Source organism: Camelus dromedarius, chromosome 10, assembly GCF_036321535.1.
Source record: "Camelus dromedarius isolate mCamDro1 chromosome 10, mCamDro1.pat, whole genome shotgun sequence".
In the NCBI taxonomy this organism is placed as follows: Eukaryota; Metazoa; Chordata; class Mammalia; order Artiodactyla; family Camelidae; genus Camelus; species Camelus dromedarius.
The window spans coordinates 17249993-17275540 of record NC_087445.1 but is presented as its reverse complement, the minus strand read 5'-3'; the positions used below and the strand labels follow the sequence as shown (position 1 = coordinate 17275540).

The window sequence follows — 25548 nt, the reverse complement described above, 5'->3', positions numbered from 1 at the left end:
CCTTTGGACCAGTGTATTTAATGATTCAACACTCCTCATCCTGATTCCTCCTGTCCATCACTGTATTCTTTTTTATCCACAACACTTGTCTTCCTTCTTCTAAATGCATGTGTATACGTGTATAGATTATGCATAATATTTATGGCCTATTTCCCCTCAAAACACTGTAAGATCTGCCGAATGTAGAAATCTTAATTTTGTTCAGTCATATGACCCAAGCACTTAAAGCACACAACAGTGGAATTTTTTTTTTTTTTGATGAGATGAATTCTTCCATTTAAAAAAAAACATACATTCACTTCCTAATTAGAAGCCCTTATTTGTCGCTGCCGGGTGCTCATAAAACAAGGATTAACTGCACTTTATGTATCAAGAGGGAAAAAAGAAAAGGTCATCAAATCACCACGTGGGTATAAGAGAAAGGGGGTCCTGGCAATGCAGCTCACATCCTCACAATCAGTGATTCTCGTATTTCACATTTAACAGCTCTAGGCCCACAACTTAAAAATGCCAATGTACCAAAATACCTGCGCCCGTACAAACATGGCCTGGCCCAGAAATCAAAAGCAGGTCTTGAGACATTCACGTAAACAAGCAGGCTTCCTGCAGGAGACCACCCTTCATGCCGGAGGAGTCACTTAGCCGCAGTCACAATTTCATCTGTATTTAACGTTCACCTTGTCCTCCTCTTCAAAGGCAAAATGCAAAAACACTTAAGCTGAATACTCTAAAATATAAATAGAATGACAAGGTGTGAAGTTCTTCAAATAGCCAGCCAAGTGCCTTTTCTCTCTCATTCTGAGTCAATCATCAAGTCATCTACCAAGAAATATGTACTGAAGTCTCAGATATTAAAAATTCAATCCTCTAATCCAAGCTCTTTACACAGCCGTATGTCCTTGGACAGGTGACTGATATTCCTGGGGGCTTGGTTTTCTCATTTATGAAACAAGGTCAAGACCATGCAAAATGATCGAGGTTTAGAGGTACTGGATACAAAGTTTTGAGCGTGATTTCTGGCATGCAGGACGGTGGCATGACGTCTATGGAAGTGACCATTTGCATTTTACTTACAACTCTAAGAAGCAAAATCATGAACAGTATTTTCCCTATTATAAGAATGCAGCCATGTCTTTGTGATCAGAGTTCTAACACTTTACATGGGGGTTGAAAGGGGCAGCAGGTGGCAAGGGAAGAGGGGTGGGTTAGCCTTCCTTCAAATGAGAAGGCAAAGAGGATGCCCAAGTGCATTTTTACCTGGAAAGGGTGAACCAAATCCTGCAGCTCAGAGCCCTGACAAATGATTGCTGCGCCCAATTTGCCTTTAAAATGGATCATGTTGCCTTAAATAATGAGTCAGCGGCAACCAATACAGGTAAGAACAAGGACACGTTCACAGCATTTCAGAACTGTGTCAGGGCTCTGGAACTCATGGGAAACCTTAGGAAAATCCTCACCCCAGTAACTGGCGCTGGGCATCTCTCTACTTTGGCAGGTAGGGGCTTAGTCTCAGATTTAATTTAAACGAGGAAATACAGCATTCATGCATCCAATTATAAAAGAACACATTCATACCCATCACTCAAATGCAGGATTTTCTCTGAGTGTAAGGCAGTGGCTGCGTCCTTTTATTAGTGACATCATGGCGTCTTCAGCATGTGGCATCGCTCCTTCAAGGTCACAGTACATTCCAACATCCAATCAGTGTGACAAAGCACTGGGACGTGGTCACCAACTTCCTCAACAGATGCGTGACAACTCCCCTGCAAAGCAACTCACCAACTCACCAACTCACCGTTCTAAATTCAAGTCATCACAGAAAGCTTTTCGCTTAAAATGAGCTTCAAAGAGGTGAGTCACTCTTCCTCACCGTCAGTTATCTGTGCAGAAAGAAAGGGGATGGTCACTTGCTTCAATGCTGAAAACACAGGCATGAAATGCCTCTTTTGTCGCCTTTCAAAACAAAAGAACTTGAGTAACTGCAGCCACCGACAACAAAAGGCGCTCCCCAGGGTGACTCCCCAGGCAGCAGAGCTGCGGCAAGGAAGTGGAAAGCCCCCAACTCTCAGCTTCCTCGCGTGACAGCCATGGCCCTAAGCACTTCACAAGCATCGTCTCATTTAGTCCCAACCCCCATCCACCGATATTATTATCACCCCCTTTTTTCTTTTTAGGTAAGCAAATTCAGATTTAAGGGGATTAAATAAACTGCTGAAGAAACAACTGGTTAAATGGCAGAGCTGAGGCTTCAGGCCCAAGTTCTCCGCCCCAATGGCAAGGGACCAGCATCCTCATCATGGGACCTCTGGGCTACTGCTTCTCAGTCAAGCCTATCAACCGCCCATCCTACCTTCTGCTCCTGTACCACTGCTCCAACTGACATTGGCATCACCAGATCTTCTATCCTGTATCAGCTGGGATTCTGGGAGGAAAACAGAAATCCTATCAAATACCTTATCAGAGAGACTCTGATATGAGAAATTGGTGAAACAGGTGCTGTGGAATCGACATAGTGAACAGAGAGCACTGAGCTAATGCAGAAACACAAACCAAAGGAAGCAATCACCACCCCTTGGGAAGAAAGGGAAGATATTTAGGAGCTTGGAGAAGGGGCTCTGTGAGCTGGGTGTAGACTTCTGAGGAGCAGGTGCTGCCTGGCTGGTGCTGACTGTGTCAAAACAACAAACAAACTGGAAGCTGAGCCTCAGGAGTACAGCCAGGGTGAAAACAGAACACACACACACACACACACAGGAGGGAACACACCCTTCTCCACTCTTCCAGCCCTCCAGTCTCCCTGTAGGAACCCCTGGGCAGGATCTAACTGGGAGCCAGCTTCAAGGACTGACTCCCAGTCCAAACACCATGTCAGGTATAGAAGGGCGGGTTAGCTGGAGATGAAGCTTAAGTGCTAAATCACATGCATCACACATTCGGGGCACCGGTAAACGGAGCAGGCAGAGCTGGCTGCAACGCTCGTCACCACTGCTCCCGTCCCCTCACATGACAATGACGTGTGACCCATAATCAAGCCAATTGGAAACATTCTTTCCATCTGATCTGGCCCCCACCCAACAGCTTTATGAATGGAAGAAAATCCGCCTGCGTGGATGCCCACACTATGAATATTGTACCAAGAATTTTATCGTATGCATCCTAACAATTTTTACAGAACAGTCAGCTTTGCTGTAACTCAACCCAAGCATTCTTAAAAATCACTGTGCTGCAGAAAAAAATCGCACAATAAAAACCACAGGGCTCATGGGAAAATTGGAGCTGGGGATGCAACGCTCACAAAATTTTGACAGTGACATAGAGAACCCTAATAAAAAGAGTAGAACCATTTTACACATATTAAATGATAAAGAAATACATAAATACTACAATAAAGATGTATGGAATTTTATGGACCTTCACCTTGAAAAAGGCATAAAGTTTGCTCATGGAAATGGGCATCAGCCGGGCTGCAGCTCATGAGTTACTGTGACACGATGGAGGGAGGGTTACCTGAGAGCAGAAGGACAGCCATACCCCCAGATGTGGGTGGCTGTGGCTGACAACCCTTGCAGAAAAGTGAAGTAGCCAGATTTCTGGGGTGTGGGTTTGTGACCTGTGTATTCCCACGTGGTCTGGGTCAGCTGGCTAGTTTTCTGCGTTCACCTAATGTTTCTTGCAGACAACGTCAAATACAAAATCCATGTCATGATCAAATTTTCCCCTAATATATTGATCATATTAGAACAAATTAATGGTTTCAAAATAAATAAGTGGGTTCAAAGTAATTACAGCAGAACTGATTATATTATGCAGGTCAGGTGGTATTAACTCCAGTTCTGCAGTCAGTGAGGAAATTGACTCTGAAAGGTTAAACATCCCGCTCAAACTTCTTAAAAAAAAAAGTCCCACTACCTGTCTTGGGCCAGCACTGTATTTTCTCATCTAAGGTACATTACCTGACAATATGAGGTCAAAGCAGTAGAACATGAGGGCAGCTTTCAGGGCGGTTGCACCAGTGACCTTTTCCAGGTGGTGTCAGTGCCCTGGGATGGAATGGCTGGTGATCTCAATCTTCTTCAGGTCAGAGTATAAAGCAGAGTTGCTGAGCAAAGGAATTCACGTCTCTCCCACACGTTCTCAAAAATGTACTTCTAGACCTGTGTCACACTGATCCTCCAAAGATGTTTGATAATAATTGAAACCCACGAAAAGAAATGTCCCAACTTCCGAGGCCCAGAAATAAAATGTAACATGAATTTCTAGGTTGGTTCTTTATCTTCTGCCAGTGATCTTCCTAAAATGCAGAAGTCAATGTCATTCCCAAGCTGAATTCCCTTCAATGATTCCCCAATACCCAAAAGATAAGTCCAAAATCTTTAGCAAAGAGGACAGGGTCCTCCTGCCTAAGGCACCTGCTTACAAATCACCTGCATCTCCAGTTCAGTCCTCACTTAAAACCCACACTTCATCAGCTGAACTATTTGCTTTTCCATACACACACTGGGTCATTCAGAGCTATCTAAATCTGCCCACACTGATTCCTCAGCCAAACGCCCTTGTCCTCTAGGCCTGACCCCCACCATTGCTCACAAGACCCTTTGACAGGATGCCCTCCCTCATATCTTTAGGCAGAAGGACCCTTTAGTGGGTCCCCTTGCGCCCTACAAGAGCTCCTATCAAAGCAAGATAATTTTACTGCTGCAGATAATAAACACTTTTTTATAGACTCACGGAGGACCGTGAGAAAACTCCTTCCCTGCGATGTGAGGTTGACAAACTTCGTTTAAGCACAAGCACCCAGTCCTCCAGTCCTCCACTGAGGCCAGCTTAAACCAAAACACCATAAAAAGCTTGCAGGCACCAGATCTATGATGATATAAGGAACATGGAATGCTTGATGGCCTGCCTGGTTCTGCTGGATCTGCACTCCTTCAGAGATCTCTTGTATTCAAGAGGAGCTCATCTCTTTTTGGGGCAGCAGTGGAACTATTCATAAATCATGTGATGGTATATCCAGTCCCAATGTATACGAGGCATGGTTTTCTAGAAAATGTATATTGAAAAAAGATACCAAAAAAAAAAAAAAAAAAGCCTAGTCTTTTCCCTCCAATTGGGTTGGGCATTTATCATAAAGGAAAGGTTAACCCTGAGCATCCTCATCTGACAGCTCAGTATCTAAGACGGATACAGGCAAACGTATCCTCATTTAGGATGGATGGCCACACTGAAGCTCTAGGTCCGTTTTTCCAGGTGCCTAAAGATGATGTCCCTGGTACACCTCACAGTTGCCCCAAACACCACTCGTTGGTCTTTTTCCCACAAAGGTACCTGCGCCCAAACCCTACTTCCTACAAGGTATGATCACCAACCAAGGTAGATTCACTACGTCAAGTTCAGCAGTAAGGTGTGAAGACGTGAATTAGTTCTAGACCATGCAATGTGAGCAGAAGTGATATGCACCACCTCTAGGTCAGAACCATGGAAAACCCTCTCACAGTGTTCCTTTATGCTTCTCCCTTCTCTGTGATAGCAATAAAATCTAAGGTCTTAAGGGATGGCAGGGACACAAAACAGAAGAAGCTGGGAATCTCAGTCACCATGTGAAGGAAAGTTATCCTCCGTCCAGCAACATCCCATTCAACTGGTACATTAAGAAATGAACGCTATTGCACTAAGCCACTGAAACACTGCAGTTTCCTTTACAACAGCACAAAAAGCAGGAAGAACCATGTAAGGTTATATAGTTAAAGCCACCTTCAAGTGCACGATTATGAGGGCCAGGGTACTGCCCCTGATTACATGACTCAAACCTGTCAAGTATGCTTCTGCTCTTGGAAAATAATGATAATTATACTGTATATCGTATTGAAAACCAGACACCATTTACAGACCTCGATGTGCCAGGCAGGGGTTCCACTACGTACGTTATGTATTTCAATCTTATAAATCTCCTCTGAGCTAGATACTGCTACTCTCTCTCTTCATAAACGAGAACGCACAACCCGAGGGGAGGTAACAGGCGCAAGCCTGGCCACGCAGCCAGAAAGCGGCCCGGTCAGCGCTCAGGCCCCACGCCGTCTTCCTCCAAAGCGCCCCTCTTAACTGCTCCCTGCCTTCTTTAAAGAAAAACAAACAAACGAACAAGATGAGAATGCCACACAATGGCGCTTGCTCTGGGTCCACTTGAGACTCTGCATCGTTTGACAACGTGAAGGTACATTTACTTTCTGCCACACAGAATAAGCAACCCGGTGTTTCAGTGAGCACCACTGCAGAGCTGTTCAAGTCTAGCTTCAGGGCTCCCCAGCCCCGTCCCAGCTGCTGGGCACTGAAAGTCTGTGTTCCTGCTGCTCATCTCGCCTCCCCCACCCACCAAGAACAGTTCTGCCCTTCACCCCACGAGCACCTCACTCACCTCACGTGGAGGCCTCGAAGTTACACTTGCACCATCTCTGACCATCTTTCAATTCAACCACCAGTTTGAGAATCCAGACTTCAAGCTGTCTCCAAAACAGCAGCGCCTCCCTGGAAGGTGGGCTAAACTAACCATTTCATCATGCACTCAGCTTCTTCCTCTCTTCAAGAAAATCCAGACAATAGGTAGCTTGTATCATGCCTTCAACTGGTCTTCAGTAATGAATCAGATCCCCAAATAAATCTACCATAATGAGTTTTTAAATTCATCATCTTTATATAAACTGCCTTGTTTATGACCGACCGCTTTCCAAACTACAAGCTGACAGGACACCCATCAGTCACTGAGTCTCCCTAGACAGAGCAACTTACAAGACCAGCAGTGCCTGACAAAGCCTTTCCAGCAGACAACGGGGGAGCCAATTTATGAAACAGGATGAGCAGGGATGCAGAGGTCACCTCCAGGGGGTGCTGACTTCCTAACCCAGAAGAGACCCTGGACAGGTATTTTACATGCCAACCTCGGCACAAAAATCTAACTTTTGAGCTAAAATGAAGACAGAGACAAATTAGGCCCTTCAGTGAATACTGATTTTTTTTCTATTGCCATGGTAACACTACTCCATTTTAGAAGAGGGAAAAGGAAGAGTGGGCCTTATAAACTAAGCTATAAAACTTGTCAATGGTGTATCAAAGAGGACTTTAAAAAGAAATCCCTCTAATGATGCCACTGCGAGGAATTTATCCAAGAGAAACAGTCTGAGAAATGTGCAAATACGTACATAGAAGAGACTTATGGTAGCATTTTATTAAACAGTGAAACTGGAAACATCTAAATGTCCAACAATTAAGTAAATTATGGTGTATCTGTACAGAGGAATACCAGAGAGCCATTATGAGTTAGGACATAGGTGTGTATTTACTTACATGGGTGCATGGCTACTGTGTACTTTTCAGTCGGTACCAAGTGACAGGACAGCATGTATCATTTGATGCCCTTGTAAAAATTTCCCAGGAAAAACATCCAAAGATTTTTACATCAAAACACTAACAGTAACAGTTATTTCCACTGAGGGGAAATTTGGGTGATTGGAAACGTTCGCCTGTGTCCTTTCCCATATTTTCTATGATGATTTTCATTATCTGTGTAATTAAAAATAGGGGGAAATGTAGCTGATTGCATTATTTATTCAAAAATATTTGCTGCCCCAAAGGGGCCCTTTCTCTATTCTTGTGAGAGGAATGTAATTCTTGTCCCCATAGGCAGCAGGCTTAACTCTGTGACCTGCTTTGGCTAATACAATAAAGATAAAATAAAACACGGAAGGGATATATGCAACTCTAAGCAGAAACTTTGAAAGCTATCATGTGCATCCACCAAGTTTTGTTTTCCCTCCAATCTGAGACAGGACTGTTCCAGACAGGCTGCTGCTTCTGCCTGATCACAAAATGGAGAAGATGTGAGGCAGATTGAGATGACTTGCAACAGGCAGAACATGAGTGGGAAATGAGTCCTGGGATGTAAGAAGCCATTGAGATTCTGGAGCTGTCTGTTGCCACAGCACAGTAAATTCCAAGCTGACTGATACATGCATTTTTACTATCAGCCCCAAACAAGACCAAACTAAGATTTAAATGTACGAGCCTCTCAGCTACCCGTCTCTGATTAGTTCTAGAGTCTCCTGTTTAGCACAAACCTCCCTGTTAACAGTATTTTCAAACTGTTACTTGTGGCAGAGCTGATTGCACCCAGCCTTCCATTCCTCCTTTCCGCCTCTGCACAGCCTCCTTTAGTTATGTTGACTATGTCTGTCTTTCATGACTATTTCTTTTAGGCCCCACTATTCTGCCTGTATTCCGAGCCTTGCTCATTTCATTCCACCAATATGGTGGCCATGGTCAGTGACACCGTCCTTCAATCTCCTTTACACAATTAGGAGATTCGTCTTCTGAAAACCTTGCTTTGTGATTTGCCACCATTAATCCAGGCTCCCTGACCCTGTAGTCTAGAATTCAGGGCACTGCTTAATTCTTCAAACTCACTACCTTCCAAACACAAACCCTCATCACCAAGCAAACTAGTTCATTCATTATTTCCTGTGTACACCTCACACATTCCCAGAATCAGGGCCTCCCTGCCCAAGCTTACAGCAATGACATCAGTAGCCTGAAACCTCTGGAGGAAAGTTATACTGGTGGTGGAATAATTTCACGGGTGACTGACACAGCAAAATACAAGTAGCAGGACCTTGAAGTAATAGGTGACAAAGTGTATAAAGACACGGTGATAATCTCCACATGTGCCACCAACAATTCCTCTCATCCCCTAACACGCAGACCTATTTCCTTTCTCTTAGAATCTGCGCTGGTTTTGTGTCTTGCTTTGACCAATAAAATGCAGCAGAAGTCCAGTTCTGAGTCTTCCATGACCATAAGAGACCTGGCAATTTCCACCTTCTCGGAGCCTCGCCGCTAAGCTGTCCAAGAGCAACTCCTAAAAGACGAGAGCCATGTGGACAGGGCCCCAGAGAACGGGAGCCCATCTCAAATTTACCAGTTTCAGCCGAGCTCCCAGCTGAATGCAGCCGCCCAAGTAGCCCCAGGCAGTGGCACATGGGACAGAAGAGCTGCCCAGCTGAGCCCAATCAACCCAAAGACTTGTGGGGAAGAAAAAAATTAATAGTTTCATGGAGTCGCTTGCTTCACAGCAACAGATAACTAGGACAACAGGTATTCTCCTCACTTCTGCCCTGAATATAAGACCACTCTCAGGGGTCAGTGGTTTATGGAGACTGAGTCAGCGTTCTTGGCACAGTAGCAGCACGATCATGCCCTCAGGGATATGGGGTGGGGAGTGCATATGAGATGGGAGACAAAAATGGCAGAAGACAGTGTATTACAAGTACTGCTAATAGACTGACCTATAAGCTGTAACTGGATGAAAACCTAGAGGTGGTGGAAGGTCCCTGCTGAAGCTGTGGGCAAGAGCTGGTACAATGTGACTTATTTTTTCAGGCTCTATCTTTCCCCACAGGCCAGTAAGGACCTGGGAAGGGTTGAGCGGCATCAGTAACAACTCAATTCCAACCCCTCACACCCACTTTCATTAGTAGGGAACAGAAATCCATCACGGGAGAAGCACTAAACTACAAACATCTGAGCACTCAGGGCCCAGGCGGCAGAGACTGCCAGCTGATCACCAAGCTCATTTCTGCTTGTTCCCAGGCACACAGTCAGACCCTATTCCCCAGCCTCCCTTGCATTCCAGTGCAGCTATGTGACAGAGTTCCAGACAACAGAATATGGATGGAAATAATGACACCATTTCCCAGCCGGCCCACTAGAAACCTCCATGCTCTCCCCCTTGCACAGCAACCTTGGGAATCATGGGTGAACTAAAGTAGAGCCTCAGAAAAGACAGACCCTGGGTCTCTGGTCTACTGCTTAGAGGAGAGCCACACCCAAACTGGTAAATCAATTTTGCTGAGTAAAAAAGTAAGGCACTACTAAGATTTGGGTGTTTATCTTTTATACCCTGCTAATACAGCCTAGTTGCTGCATGGCATTGTTTGGTAACTGTATCTGAAGGTGTCCTGCAATGCCAACACATCCAACAGGGAGTCTCCAGATGCTCTGGAAAACTGTCCTACAATAATGAAAATCCTTGGCTGTTTCCAGTGTGAAATGCTTAATGGAAGTTCTACATTTAGGTTTATAAGCTAATTAAAAACATCAAACACCTTTGCTTTTGCCTGGGATACATCACCTGCGTCCAGCAGTACTGGTGATCTCAGGCCAATCAGGAAGTCTGCGTGGCTGTTACGGCAAAATAACTGTTACTTTAAGACAGAGCTTCTTTAATCAACAAAATCTTTCACCACATGAAATAATACAAGGATACTTGATGGTATAAAGACCTGGAACCACTGCTCTCATCAACTACATATGAACAGTTGGTTCCCTGCATGTTCTTTTTTTTTTTCCCCAGAAAATGGGCATCCCAACAGGGCACTTGAAAAGCAGATGCCAAGACTGCTAAGCTATCAATGAATATTATTTTATCCTTCTCAAAGTGTCAAGAATAAACCTGAGCCACATCAAAACTGGATGACTTTGGGCACATTACTTAACCTTTCTGAATCTCAATTTCTTCAACTGCTCTGGGAGACTGCTTCTATTTATCTGCAGGGGCTCTGAAGCTTGGGGGTGGGAGAGGGGTCATCAGCATCCTCTGGTTGAGGAAGACTGCTGAATCCCACCCCTGTTGTTTCTGATTTAGCAGGTCTGGGGAGGGGCCTGAGGTCAGCATTTCTAACAAGCATCCAGGTGTATTACTGTTCTCCAGAGAAACAGAACCAATATGGTGTACAGTGTACATGTTATCACACACACTACACACCGATTTATTTTAAGGGATCAGATCACATGATTGTGGCCCTGGCAAGCATAAAGTAGGGCAGGTCAGCAGGCTAGAAATCCCACTGGGAGTCCATGCTGTCGTCTTGAGTACGAAGGCAGTCTAGAACACAATCCTTCCCTCTTCTAGGAACCTCAATCTTTTAAGGTCTTCAATGGATTGGATGAGGCTCACCCAGGTTATGGAGGGTAACCTGCTTTACTCAAAGTCTACTGATATAAAGACCTCCACAACAACATCTAGACTGTGTTTGGCCAAACAACAGGGTACCATAGTCTAGGTGAGTTGATGCTAAAAATTAACCATGATGCCAGGTGATGCGGAAGTCCTGGGGTCCTCTCAGAGCCACTGCCCTACAGGACTGGGGTGAAGATAAGTGAGAAGACCTCTCCTCTTCCTTTACAGGCCTTTTGATTTTTAATTAACCAGGGAAATGAGGGTTTCACTTCCCAGATACTTCAGAGTATGTCTGTGTAGAAAGACTATGTGTAAAAGTGTACATCTGTGGTTACTTCCTAAATTCAAATAAGCAATTTCTGGATTAGCCACTTGTTTACATTACCTGGGCCATTTCTTGATCCTCCAAGTATAAAAATCAAACATTTAATTATGGTCCTGAGAAAACCATGTTCATTTGATGATGTGGACATTAAAACAAAGTTAGTGTGGTTTTCAATCCTCTCTCCTAAGATTTTTCAAGCTCTGGAAAAAAATCTAAATTTAGAAACCTAAAATTCAAAATTAATGCTGGTGTTCTGACCAAGCACTTAATAATTACATGTTATATAAACAGAATGAAAAATTTTGTATGTTGAAAAGTTGTAAAATGATGATATAAATGAAATGCTAATTATTCTCTTTTAAGAGTTGTTTCCTACTAGGATTAAATTCTTGCTTTTTTTTGACACATTTAAAAAATCTGCACTTCACAGCAGTTAGGAAATAGCAGAATTCGATTCTGATTTAATCAGATGAGAACTAATTCAGCTTCAGGCCAAAATGACACTTGGTGGGACAGGTTGGGAAGCTTTCACACATTTTTTTTTTTAAACATATAAATTTCTTTCACTCTTCCCTTGAACTTTCACTCTGCTTGATACTATTCCTAGAGTTTAATTCCTAACTCCCCAAAGGGTAGAGAAAAGTCATCTAACGTATTATAATGTAAGACATTTTTAGTTTAAAAAAACGTTTTATAATACTAGAATCAAATATATCACTTTTAAAAACTCGATTTTTCCAAGGATGACAACAATACTACTTATAAGAGCTATAGATACACACACACTTTTTTTTTTTGACCAAAATCATACCACACCAAAAACATTTGGATATCCCTTCTCTAAGTTCATTAATAAATACTGTGTTTCACTAATTATCCTCCACATACTTTTTTGTAATAAGCTTTAGAAAAAAATCAATCAGCTGAAGGGAAACTCTAGGTTAAACACATTCCTTAATTCTAGAAGGTCTCTGGTTTTTTTAAATGTTACTATGCATTGTGACTATTAAAACACACATGTGCACGCACGGTTTCCCAAACTTACTTGTTCCTGAACGACTTTTGTTTCCCCCTCAGGGCATCTCTCAGGATTGGGGTTCTACTAAAACATGCTAGGAGTCAGCTTAACCATGCATTCAGGAAGAACTCACCCTCACTGACGGATTCCCTGTTTAAGGAAATGCTTGCAAATATCCAGATCTCCCTGTACCTCAATCAAACTCAGGGGTGGTAAAGCCAACTCTCCAACTGTAGGAAGAAAGCAGAGTCTAAGCTGAACAACAGCATTGCTTCTTCAGTTTTCCAGCATTTCAGAAAATCCTACTTCCCGATAACAACAATGATGGTGTTTCAACCCAGGGCAGACAAATGGTGTAACAACTGCTAACCACTCTAGGGAGAGAACTAATGTAATGTCATAAAAGAAGCCAGAATGTCAATAGTCATCATTTCTAGGTTGTTAAATTACAGCAGTTTTTTTCCTTCTTCATGCTGTTCTGGGTTTTATAAATTTCCTAAAATGAGCTATCCTTTTCTAATCATAAGATAAATGTTAAATATCATTTTAAAAGGTAGTCTAATGTATCTGCTTCTCAGGGGAGCTTTTATAACAGAACTATTTACGATGTCATCGTTTTCATCTTCATATCCAATCAAACCTAGATCAGAAATTAAAACTAAAACATGAAAAATACCCTAAAAGTGTTTTCTCTGTCAAGAAATAGGAGCCACCCTTCATTAGAAGGGAGAACCTTCATTTTTGCAAGAGGTACACAGCATTCCACCAGAAGGATGTATTTTTGCCTATACAGAATTCAAAATTTTTTTTACGAGTTCAGCATTATAGTAGGTAGGTCAATTCCAGCACTCACTTCCAGACACCTACATGTCTGTGGTAGCCTGAACACTGCACCTCCCTCCCCACAAAGATACTCAGGTCCTAATCTCTGGAGCCTGTGAAAGTTCCTTACGTGGTAAAAAAGGATTTTTCAGATGTGATATAAGGATCTTGAGATGGGAGATCATCCTGTCTTATCTGGGTGGGCCCTCAGTGCAGTCTCATGGGTCCTCACAAGAGGGGGAAAGAGGGAGGGAGAAGTGGTAGTGACAGATGAGGAAAACTCCTGTGGCCACAGAGACAGAGACCAGAGAGATGTGGCGACAAGCCAAAGAAGGCCGGCAGCCATCAGAAGCTGGACGAGACACAGGAGGATTTTGCCTCAGAGCTTCCATGGAGGAGGACAGCTCTGCCAATGCCTGATTTCAGCTCAGGGGAACTGGTTTCATACTTCTGGTCTCCAGAAATGTGAGCTCAGTTTCAGTTGTTTTAAGCCACCAAACATGTGGTCATTTGCTACAGCAGCCCCTGGAAGCGACTGCAACGCCCTGCATCAAGTAGGCAAGTGGTCTCGATTTATACCAGGCCGCAGGGGATTCATTCTCTGGCCGACCAGCTGGTTCCCGAAGGCAGTCCCCACCTTGGGTGATTGTCCAGTGGCCTTGGTTCAGGGATGACCAGGACACCGCCTTGCAAGCTCTGGATGTAGCACCTTTGAGTCAACACCGTTAAAGTGAATTAATGAGCAGACAGGAGCCCAGTCATGTGAAGACTACCTGGGGGTAATGTGCATTTATCAGGAAATACATTATCCCCTGACATTTTTAGTACATGTTTAACATCATCTCTCTGGCCAGGACAGTAGTATTAAAACATACGCCTGGCACAATTATATACACACCTACAACCTTGATGTCCAACAAAAAGCTCCACAAATCTAGAAACCAGAGAATATTTTCAATAGGAAACAGGCGAGAAAGAGACATTTCACTTACATTAGTTATTGATTAAACTTCGAAAGAATAAAACATATACTGTGGGAAACATCAGCAACTGAAGAAAGAATTGCTGTACTTGTAAATCAAATTCATTCCACTTAAGAGCTCCATTATCTCCTAGTAGTACCCAAACTGGAAAGAGGTTATTGCTTTTAAAGATTTAATTTAAATTTAGGCCCTTCAACAGCAAGTTCAATGATTTATCACTCTGATTGAATTCTAATTCTCTGACTAGGTTGGATTCCAGAAAGCCATTTCCTTGAAACATTAGTACCACTGAGACACATACCACACTTACAGGAACTCCTTCATCCTCCAAAAATAATGGAATTTATACAACATCTAACTGAACGAGACAGAGATACTGCCACACAGAGATGAAAGTAGTGGTACCACATCCAAGGAGTATGAGACATGGTGTATTTTTTTCACAAGGTCCTCTAGAAAATCCGGTTTTGCAAAATGGCGAAGTATTGACAGCGTTATTAACGTATCTTAAACATGGAAACAATGATATAGGACTCCTAGAACACAGAGATAACTACCTAATCAACTCACTTTTTTCTTCAAGAGGAATTTAAACCCCCTTTCCTACTACTCACTCCACACCACACTCTACATACAAGTGGCTGAGTATCTCAACAGAAAGTAATGGGATGTCAGATCTGAATGTGTATCAATTCTCCATAAGCTTTGTTTATGGCAGAGACTTGCTGGCTATTCAGACCATCTCCATCTTCCTCGTGGAAGTCTAGCTGGATGAAGTTTCCCAGCCTCTAGAGCAGTTAGGGTTGAATACAGGACGGGGTTCAGGTACAGTGATGTGTTTTTGTTTGGCTCAAAAACCCCCAAGGAGGTGAGCATTCCTTATCCTTCTTTGGAGCCACGTGTCAATCAAGGCTAGCAGAGCAACACCATGAAAGGAGCCTGGAGGAATAAACTACTGCCATTATTTCTTAAAGCAGCTAACATGAGCTTCATTCAATGGTTTTGCTTGATCTTTTGACTTCTATGTTGACTCAGTTAAAACAACAATACACTGGCTACTCCACACATGCCAGAAAATAAGGAAACAAATGACTCAACCCAGAAAACTCACTGATCAAAGAAAGAACCCAAGTAGACAGAGATCCAGTGATGCACGGTCCAAAGTTCTATGAATGAAATACATGCAGAGTTCTGGAAGTGTGCGTGCAAACTGGAGAGTGGTGCTGGGGGAATATGGGCCATGATTTCCAAGTTGAGTCCTGAAGCACACGAATGGCAAGAGCTTTACCCATCCCAGGAAAACCCACGTGCAAAAGCAGTAAGGGGCCAGATTGTGGGTTCCGTGGATAATGAAACAGAGGAATGTAGTAAAGATGAGCCTTCACATACAGGCAGGGAAGTGATAACCAGAGGCCTGGTGTTCTTGGCAAAACCCTCAACATTAGTACCACTGACTAAATACTGGTGACACTCTGCTACGGCGAGTGGACTTCATCCTCAAGGCAATGCAGTCACTGAAGGTTTCTGTGGTAGGCACAGAGAGTTAAAAACGCGGTTTGGGGGAAAAGCACCCATGTACTAAGTAGAGGAGAGGGTGTTTTTTTCCTTTAAGGGATGGGACAGTTAATGAAGGACAGGAACTGGCATTAGGGAGTTAATGTTTACAAGCTACTAAATTCTTAGATCACAAGTCAAAGGTTCTGCATGTATGACTTTTAATCCACTTTCTAAAACTTACCAAGATTACATTTCCCAAAACGCATACATTCAGTTAGGCAAATGCCTCCTTCCTAAATGGAAGTTTTACCAGTTTTCACATGCACCTATCACAGAGAACTTCCATCAGAAGGGACAGTAAGAACAAAGTAACATCCCATTTATACAGAGTTCGACTGTCAAGCAACCACACTCCTGAGAACCGTTCCAAAGTGAAAAGTCCTCAGAGATGAAGAGAGACCTCACGCTGCCCACTGACTAAAGACGTGGTACCGTTCTCCACAGTACACATTGTTTAATTGGGTTGTTTCCTTATTGTTGAGCTGTGGGGTTTTTTGGTATTTTTTGAACACACAACCATTATCAGATATGAAGTTCTGCAAAGATTTTTCTACCAGTCCATGGCTTGTCTTTTCATTCTCTACCACTGTCTGTTGTAGAGCAGAAGTTTTTAATTTTAATGGAAAATAAATGGCTTGTCCATTATTTTCTTTCATGGCTCATGCTTTTGGTGCTGTATCTAAAATCATCACCAAACCCAAGGTCACTAGATTTTCTCCTAAGTTGTCTTTTAGGATTTTTACAGTTTACATTTAGGTCTGTGATCTGTTTTGAGATAATTTTTGTGACGGGTGCAAGGTTTGTGTCTAGATTCATTTTTTTACGTGAGGACATCCAGCTGTGTCCATTTGTGGAAGAGACTACCCTTGTGTTGCCCTTGTTCCTAGAGTCAAAATCAGCTGACTGTGTTTGTGTGGCTCGATTTCTAGGCTCTCTGTTCTGAGCCACTGATCTGCTTGTTTATTCTTTCACCAATACAACACTGTCTTGATTACTGTAGCTTTACAGTAAGTCGAGGTTAGGTGGTGACTTTTCGACTGTTAACTTTTAAAAGGGGAAAATAAGACCCACCATCCAAAGGTTCATGGGCAACTCACTACACACACTCACTAACCCGGAGACTAGAGCACCTAGGAGAAGCCCAGATGGTCAGTCAGCTTGGATCCCAGAGTGGGGACTACTGGGCAGAGCCCTCACAAAGGCACAGAACCTGGGACTGGGAAAACTTTTCACAACTGTAATGAAGGGAACCATTTTTGATCTCCGAATCCTGCATCAAGAACCAAACAAACCAGTACTAAAACTAACACTCCTCCAAGTGTAGTCACATAACATTAAAGATGGCCCTTTCAAGAAGGAGGAAGTGAACTCCTCAGCTTTGACAAAGATAAGGCTCTTAAGAGTAGTATTTCAGAGCTTTCAGGGTGTCTGTAGCCAGTAAAGAAATCATTTTTAGTTGAAGCTCAATTAGGCAGGAAAACCTTACCACCCAATGTGATTTTTCCCACCGCAGCACAGAGGCTGAAAGCACAGGCAGGAAATCGGAGCAGAAAACAGGCAGAGCCACCACCCCACAGCACAGCGACAGCAGTCCCTTGACAGCCACTGACTCGCTGCATGTACTCTGTGGAGGAAAGCGGACTCAAAGCAACTGGCAAGATTTTGTACCTGAACGAAGTCTTGATTGATTTTATCATGAGACTGAGAAACCCCTGCAATGAAGACAACCGATTCCAGAACAGACTCTTTGGGAGGGACGAGAACAGGCCAGGAACAACTAGCAGAGGACAGAAGGGGTAACCAGACTGGCCCAAAGGGAGATGACTCTTAGCCGTGCGATACGGTCCCTGTCAGGCCCTGTGGAAGCAAGGCCTCAAAGTTCACACCACACCCCATCCTCTAAACTGCACATTCATCATGAATATTCACATGTTAATACTTGTAACAAACGGCAATGTGAGCAGTCCACATCCAGCTATTATTGTAAATAAAGTTTTATTGTCACGCTTCTTTGTTTACATACTGCCTGTGGCTGTTTCAGTGCTACAACAGCAGAGCAGAGGAGCCGTGAACACAGACCACACTGCCTGTAAAGTCTACAAGGCATTTATTATCTGGCCCTTTACAAAGGAAACGCTTGCTGACTCCTGATGCAGAGTATACATTTAGTTATCCAGTAACTCTTTTTGTTGTCTTTGGGAAATTTCAAGTTTTAAAAAACACTCACTTTCTTTTACAAGACCCTGTTTGACTGCTAATATCAACAGTCTTGTATGCTCAAGAAACTGATAATGGCACTTGCTTTGAGAAGGACTGGAGGGCTGGGAAAGGAACAGCTACTCTTTACTATAGCCTTTGTTCATTTTGACTATTTTAGCAAGATCATGTGTTAAACTCAATTTCTCTCTATATATGTATGCATACACACATATTTTTTAATTAGCTCATTAAAAATATTTTGGCAACCAAATTTATGTGAATTTGAGGTCTTAATGAGATTTATTTTATTCAACTCTGCGCTTGTAATGGTAAGAATGTCATCTTAAGAGAATTATTGAGTATTAAAATAAGACTATTTCTCAGAGTGAAAAGTGGACACCACTGAAATGACCAGTTTTCCAAGAAATGACCAAGAAAAGGGGATAGATTATACAAACTGCAATATATCCATTCAATGGAATCCCACACTGCCATTACAACAAGGATTAGATGTGCACTTACTCATGTGGACATGATGTGCTATTGAGTGAGAAAAGCCAGTCCCAGAACAAGATAAATGCCATGATCCCATTTTAGTTTAAAAGTACATTTCTGTGCATACATAGGCACTGAAAAAAAATGGAAGGATATATATCAGACTGTTAAAATTTACATATTAAAAGAGTATAATGTTTCTTTCTTTTTGCTTCTCTGTACTTTTAAAATTTTCAACGTGGAACATGAATGCCCTTTGTTACTGAAAAGGAAGAAATATTTTAAGGATACAGAGTGAGTAGAAGGGAGCATGAGAGGAGGCTTCTGGGATGCTGGTCATGTTCTGCTCCTGACCTGGGGGCCTTTAACACACAAATACTTCATACGTGAAAACTTATCAAACTGTATATACACTTATGAGTGTATATATATATATATATTATACTTCAATAAGACATTTTTAAAAAAAGATTATAGCACCCAAAAGGGAAGAAAAAAGCATGAACACACCATCCCTTATAGAATGTCATTCATTCAGTTGGCATTAATCAACTACCTCCCACAGACTGGACTCCACGCTAGGTATTAAAATTAAGGAGACACAGAACGAACATTTACAGAGCTTTGTGGCGTACGCAGGCACTACATATAAAATCACACAAGAACGTACTAACATGTATATAAGTGGCAAAATCTACAAGTTCAAAAATAATCAACCAAACTAGCTTAAGCAAAAGGCAACTCAGAGACTAAAACGAGGCACTGACAAGCAGATTAAGAGCAGAGAAGCATCTAGGCCAGAGTTCTCATGGGAGCGGATTCCTGCCCCACCTCCACCCCGGGGGCATCTGGTAACATGATAACATTTTTGGTTGTCACAATTGGGAGAATGCTAGTGGCACAGTCGACAGAAGCCAGGGATGGTGCTAGATATTCTACAGTGTACATGACAGCCTCTCACAACAAAGAATAATTTGGTCCAAGATGTCAATAGTGCCAAGGCTGAGAAACCCTGACCTGGGGCCTTTGTTACTATACGTGCAGTCTGTTGACCAGCAGGTCTCAGCAGCACCTAAAGGCAGGTCAGAAATTCATAACCGTGGTCCCAAGACCAGATTACAGAAATCAGAACCTGCACAAGATCCTGGGTGTCTCCTAAGCACATCATGGTCTGCGAAGCACAACCCACAGCTCCAGCCACAACTGGAGTCCGGTGATGCCTTTGCCAGGCAAGCCCTGTGTGATTCCCCTTCTCCCGCGGCGGACGACGCTCTGCTTCACGCAGGGACCCGGGCTGCCGTGGGTTCCTGAGGCTCGCACCTCACACCACTTTCCACAGGAAAGGCACTGACTCTCTTCCTCAGGTGCTGGGCCTACCAAATAATAGCTGTCTCTTCCAGCCACAGAGGAAAGTAACAGGAGACCTACTACCTGCACGTGGAATCAGGAAAGCCCACACTAAAAACTTAAGCTCATTTCTGAAAAATGGGGGACAATCAGCTAAAGAAATAAAGGCATATGTCCAACAGTTCCTAAGCACCTATTATGTTCCATGCTCTCCTGGCCCTGGGAACGTATCAATGAAAAGGACACTGCCCTGACCCTGTCCTTCAGGACAGGCTCATGTCCCACTGGGCAGAGGCAGACAAACCTGTGAACAGAGATGACACTACCCGGTTACAGCGTGTAATGAATGCTCAGGAGTGGAGGAAAGGAAGCCAAGACTCTGAGAAGTGAAGGATCATGTTGACCGAAGGCCCGGGGCACCCAGACAAGTCTGTTAAGCAGGATTCTCCAAATAAGAGAACATCTGACCTGAGACCTGAAGGATAAGGAGTCTGCCAAGCACCCAGGTGCAGGGCATCCCATAAAGAGAGAGGTGCAACGAAAAGGGCCCAAGGAGGAATAGAGCTTGGCGGGTTCAAGGATGAGAGCAGGGCTGAGGGAGAGGAAGAAGGTACTGGCAGCAGAGGAAGGGACAAAGCTGAGGGGACAGAATGAGGGAAATGTGGTCCTGGTGGTTACACAATGACAGTGACCACCTGTCAGGCAGGAGTGGCAGTGGTGCAGACTGGACCCTGGGCTCTGGCTGCCTCAATGAGACTCTGGGCACCACCACTCCTTGGAAGTCTGACCACCTCACAGGGTGACGAAGATTACAACACGTGAAGACACCATAACAGGCCCACTGCCTGTTCTCATGTGGCGTGGGACCTAGGAGTGTTTCCTTTCTACGTTCTTAAATGGTTACACTTTAACGGTCATCTAAGTACCTGCATGATATCCTTGATTTTGCCCTTAGTCCGCAAAGCCTCAAGTATTTACCACATGACCCTTTATAAGGAAAGTTCGTCACTGAAGCAGGTCTACACACAGCAGATGCTCGGGGGGTGAGAGCCATGGCTGCCCTCTATCGTCACGTGGAAGAGGGGGGCCTCCAGCTGGACATGCCTCAGGCTCTTCATGCAATACCTCCCCAAAGAACCACTTGCCTAATTTACAATTGAAATGCAGGCAAAGCCACTTCCCAGGAACACAGACCTTAACACTAATTCTTGAATCAAAATCCAGATCGCTATGTCCCTAAAACCTATGGTCTTCCTGTCTGTCATGCAAACTCCATACAATTAATCTGTTCTCCAAGCTAGGTATCCTGTTCTCCGCATTTCTGACACACATAGACAGCATGCAACTGAATGAATGTGTATCACGTTGCTCACTGTATCATCAAAAAAAGGGTGAAGGGATAAGAAAGAGGACACGGTTGTTTTTGAGGGTGATCCTTAAACCAAATTACTGTCCCTCTGTTGACTTTTCTCCTTTTCCCATTTTCTATAATAAATGCTACTTTTGTAATAAGGGAAAAATTCTTCATTTTCTATAAAGAAAGAAAGCAGATATAATCAGCCTCACCCAGAGTATCCACATTGTACTTTTTAAAGACAGCACTATTTTGACAGCCAAAAAAAGACACTTAGGAATACAGCATTACGAATTCAAGATCACGTCTATGAACTTGGCTTGAAAAAACCCTCCGCAAAAATACAACCTACCATCTGCACAACGTATTGAAAAATGATTAGCATAGTATGAAAAAATAATGCTGGAACAGCAGAATTTTTTTTTTCTCTTTTTAAAGGATGTTTCCTGTTCAATATTCTTTTCAGACTTCTCCAGGAGGTATAAGCAATGGCGAGATGGAACATCAGGTCAACAAGATAGAAATAGGAAACACACAAAGATGAGAAAGGAGCACTTCCTTACTGAAGCTGTGGCGCCGAGCTAGAAATTTTGCCAAGTCCGAGAATCTTCATCTCCATGGATCAGGGTCGAGAGCTGTACAGGGAAGCCTCCCATCTCCAGCTTCAGTGTTAAGCCTGAGTCCTGCTTAGACGACCTCAGCCATCAATAACGCCATTTCTCTGACAGCAGGACTCTTCCTCTCACTTCACTGAAAGTGAATCAGCTTAGCTTGCACACACGGAGCCTGGAGAAGTGTCTCTGAGATGATCGTGCAGAGGGTGAAGGCCGTGTAGATGGAGCATGCCCATGGACTCGGGAGCGCCCTTTGGCCCTGGGCTGACGGGGCCACAGCCTTGTCAACTCCCTCATCCTCTGAGCCTTAGTAGAAGGAACAAGTTAGGGAAAGATCCCTCCCCTACCGCCACCAAAGAGCCATTCTATGCTTCTGTGATCTTAAATTATGAGGTCACATTCACACTGATATAAATACACTCCAACAATGTGAATTTTGAACAGTGTCAGTTTTAGGAAACTGTGTCCCAACCATAGATGTTCATCTATTTTTCCGCAAATGAAAAACCCTCAGATGTATCAAATTCATACCTATGAGAGCTTATTTACCACACAGGCATAGTTTCCAAAGAACTCAGAGTACTGCCATCTGTATCTGAAAAGCAGGCTGGGTGGCCTTTGATTTTAACTTGCCATCAGACCCCGGAGGATCCCTGCTAAGGAGCCTGTATCTGTTTAAAAACTCAGCCCCATCAAGATCTGCAGAACAACCTCCAGCCATGTATGGAAGCCAGAGCTGGATGCCTAACACAGAATTTCACCTCTCAGAGGCCAGGATAGCTGAATAAAGCTAGAAGGCCAACTGCAGAATTTCAATTTCAAAAAGTAAAGGGTTAGGTGTGAGCCACTGTCAGGCACCTTTCCTGTCTTGTCTCTGACAGCTGGTCCCTCCACACCTGCAGGGCAGCCAGTGCCCTCTGGTTTGCTTTCCCTGGGACACTGCTCAGCGGGTCCCTTCCAGGACAGAAGGGGCTGTGTTCCTGATCCCTGCTCCTTGCTCACCACCTCTGAAGTCTCTTCCATTTCCAAAGCTGCCTTAATTGGTTGTTCAAACAGGTCAAGGTCCTAATGCTGGCGAACAAAATGCCTCTTTAATGTTGGCTTTCTTCAGTTTACAGACGTCAAAGACAGAAACATTCATGCTCTGACAATGCCCCTGCCAAGGGGTATCTCAGGGTTAGATAAGATGGACGGGTGAACACCAACATGTTTTTCCAGAGACTGTTAGCACGGGGCCAGTAAACTTTCTGTAAGAGTCCAGATAACAAAGAGTTTAGGTTTTGCAGGCCACAGGTCTGCACTGCAGCTACTCAACTCTGCTGATCTAGGGCAAGGCATCTACAGACACTATGCAAACGTTTCCATAAAACTATTTACGGGCACTGAAATGTGAATTTCACTAATTTTTACAGTTCACAAAATACGTAAAGTTACATGCAGATTTTTGACTGCATGGAGGGTTAGCACCCCTCACCCATACTTTATTCAAGGGTCAACTGTATTCTTCCTTTGATTTTTTTTCCAACCATATAAAAACGTGAATTGCTTTCCTAACTTGCCGGCCATATAGAAACAGGTGGGCTGTAGTCTGTGGATACCTGACTCAGAGAATGAGACAACTGTCATATTCAGCATCCTACCCCGAAGGATGCAACAAGCAGGACCTTGCTTCTTAGGCTTTGTGGTACCCGATTTACTCCTTTCCTTCCCCAAACCCATACCTTCAAACCATTCCTCCAGTGGGTCCACCTGTCTCCACCTCCCTTGTCCCTGCTCCCATCTCACCTTCACAACTCTCCCACCCCTTTGAAGAAGTGTCCACCACACTTGAAGGAGGTGTATCCAAGCCATTCCCTGTGTCAGCACCTTCAATAACCCCCCAGTACTTTCAGAATAAAGTCCAAACTTCTTACCTTTCTCTCCAATCTCATTTGTACTCTGCGCTTCGCCTTTGACCCTGTGTGACATTTAAATTTTACACGTGAATTTGACTGGGCTATAGGGTCCAGACATTGGGACAAATATTATTCTGGGTAAGTCTATGATGATGGTGTTTTTGGGTAAGATTCACATTTGAATCAGCTGCCTGAGTAAAGCAGACTGCCCTCTGTATTAGGCAGGGTTCTGCAGGGAAGCAGAATCTATAGGAGATGGGCTCGTGGATTATGAAGACTGGGGAATCCCAACACCTAAGTCCCATCCAAGGGCAGGAGACTGGTGTCCCAGCTCATACCCTATCATCTTCTCCCCAGCCAGTCTGACTCAACACTGTTACTCGGGGTCTTGCTAATTCAGGAGAAGCTACCAAGTGAATGAGGAAACTAACTATGTAAGTCAACTCATTTAGCAAACCTCTAATTACCTGCCACATGCTGGGAACTGGAGGTACCCAGGACCCTGAGCAGTGCATACCGCCTAAGAGTAGGAAAGTCTTTGCTTTGAAAAGCAGAATTTGAGCGCCCATTGGCTTACTACCATCTTTTACTGAACTAAACATTCTTTTTTCCGTATGACTTACAGCTACTTCTGGCAGGTCCCAGCCGCCAGTGCCTGCTTCCTATTCCTCACGCGGGCCTGCGAGGAGAGCACGGAAAGCAAAGCGAAAGTGGGACGAACGATGCACTGATTTGTGTGCGGTTGGTGAGGGGTGAAGCTGGTGTGCTCTAACTGCTGTGGTCCGACTCACTCTCTGAGCCTCTCTCCTGCTTCACAAACTGCAACAGAAAGATCATCTTTAACTTAAGTAGAACAGTGTTATCTCACGGCTTGCGACAACTTACCTGAAGATAAAATAACCTGTCGGCACTAGTCATGCAACCTTGCCTCCCTGCATCTCAGAGTCCCCAAGTAAGGCCAGACACGATTATCTGAAACCTGCCGGCCACTCTGTGAACAGGGCCCTGGGAAATCTTCTGTCCCCAGAACTGCTCTATCATGGGGAAAATCAGACCCTAAAAGATCTTTGGGCTTGTGTGCCTGGGACAGCAGCCTGCTCACCTAATTCTTTAATGTAGGACATGCATGAGATTGGACTGTGAAATGTGTTCATTTCCTGTGCAACAATTTTCCTTCCAAGAAGACCCTTGTTCTTGCTCTACTGAGACACGCTTAATCCTTTCACTTTTCCAGTGTGAATTTCATGCTGCAAAGGGGCTAAGTTTGAGAAAGATAAGGTAGTTATTTTTATACCTGCCCAACTTTCCATTCACATAGGCAAACGGGAGTATCGGCGGTGATGCCTGCCCAAGATCTCTTGAAAAAGATCCTTGATTTAATGGTGACTTACATCTGGGCACTTCCCCTTTGAATTTAAATCCCGTCACAAAGCAGATCCTTGAGGTGCAAACTTCAAAACAGCAACCAGAGCGAAACTGCAGGCGTTATTCTTTCCGAGCTGCTGACGTTACTATGCAGGCTGTTTATCTTCCAGCTCTCTGATATAATGTTGGGGTGATAGGTCTGTCATATGACAGTAAGAAAACCAATTATGTGGGTCACACTCTGAAGTGATTAAGTGCTGGCCGGAGAAGCCAGAGCTGCTTTTGATTCACCAGAAATACATCTTCCAGCCCTGCATTTTCACAAGGCGATGCAGTTCAGTTTGTACTGCAGCTCTTTTTATACAATACTTCTTTATTTGACTCAAAGTACGTATTTGTAAGCTACTGCTGAAAGTCACAAAAGGAAGGAGGGCATTAATCGATCGTACATCTCCTAAAGCTTTATTTCCACAATACACGGTAAGTGCTAGAAATGAAGGAATGTCTCAATTTGCCTGAAAACTTTCAACATGGCTTTCTAATAAGTACGACTGCAGGGTAAAAGCATT

General features: G+C 43.7%; 1 long non-coding RNA gene across 5 annotated transcripts in view; it reads right to left on the bottom strand.

Moving 5' to 3' along the window:
- The window catches only part of LOC135322255 (uncharacterized), a 53344-nt gene that overhangs the window by 5605 nt on the left and 22191 nt on the right, over positions 1-25548 (bottom strand). For 4 of the 5 annotated variants that reach the window (XR_010382623.1, XR_010382626.1, XR_010382625.1 and 1 more), the window contains 2 exons: positions 2351-2422; positions 528-1880 (listed from right to left, as the gene is read on the bottom strand). This is a non-coding gene — a long non-coding RNA (uncharacterized LOC135322255). The remainder of the gene's footprint in view (positions 1-527; positions 1881-2350; positions 2423-25548) is intronic. The other variant, XR_010382627.1, reaches the window with a different exon arrangement.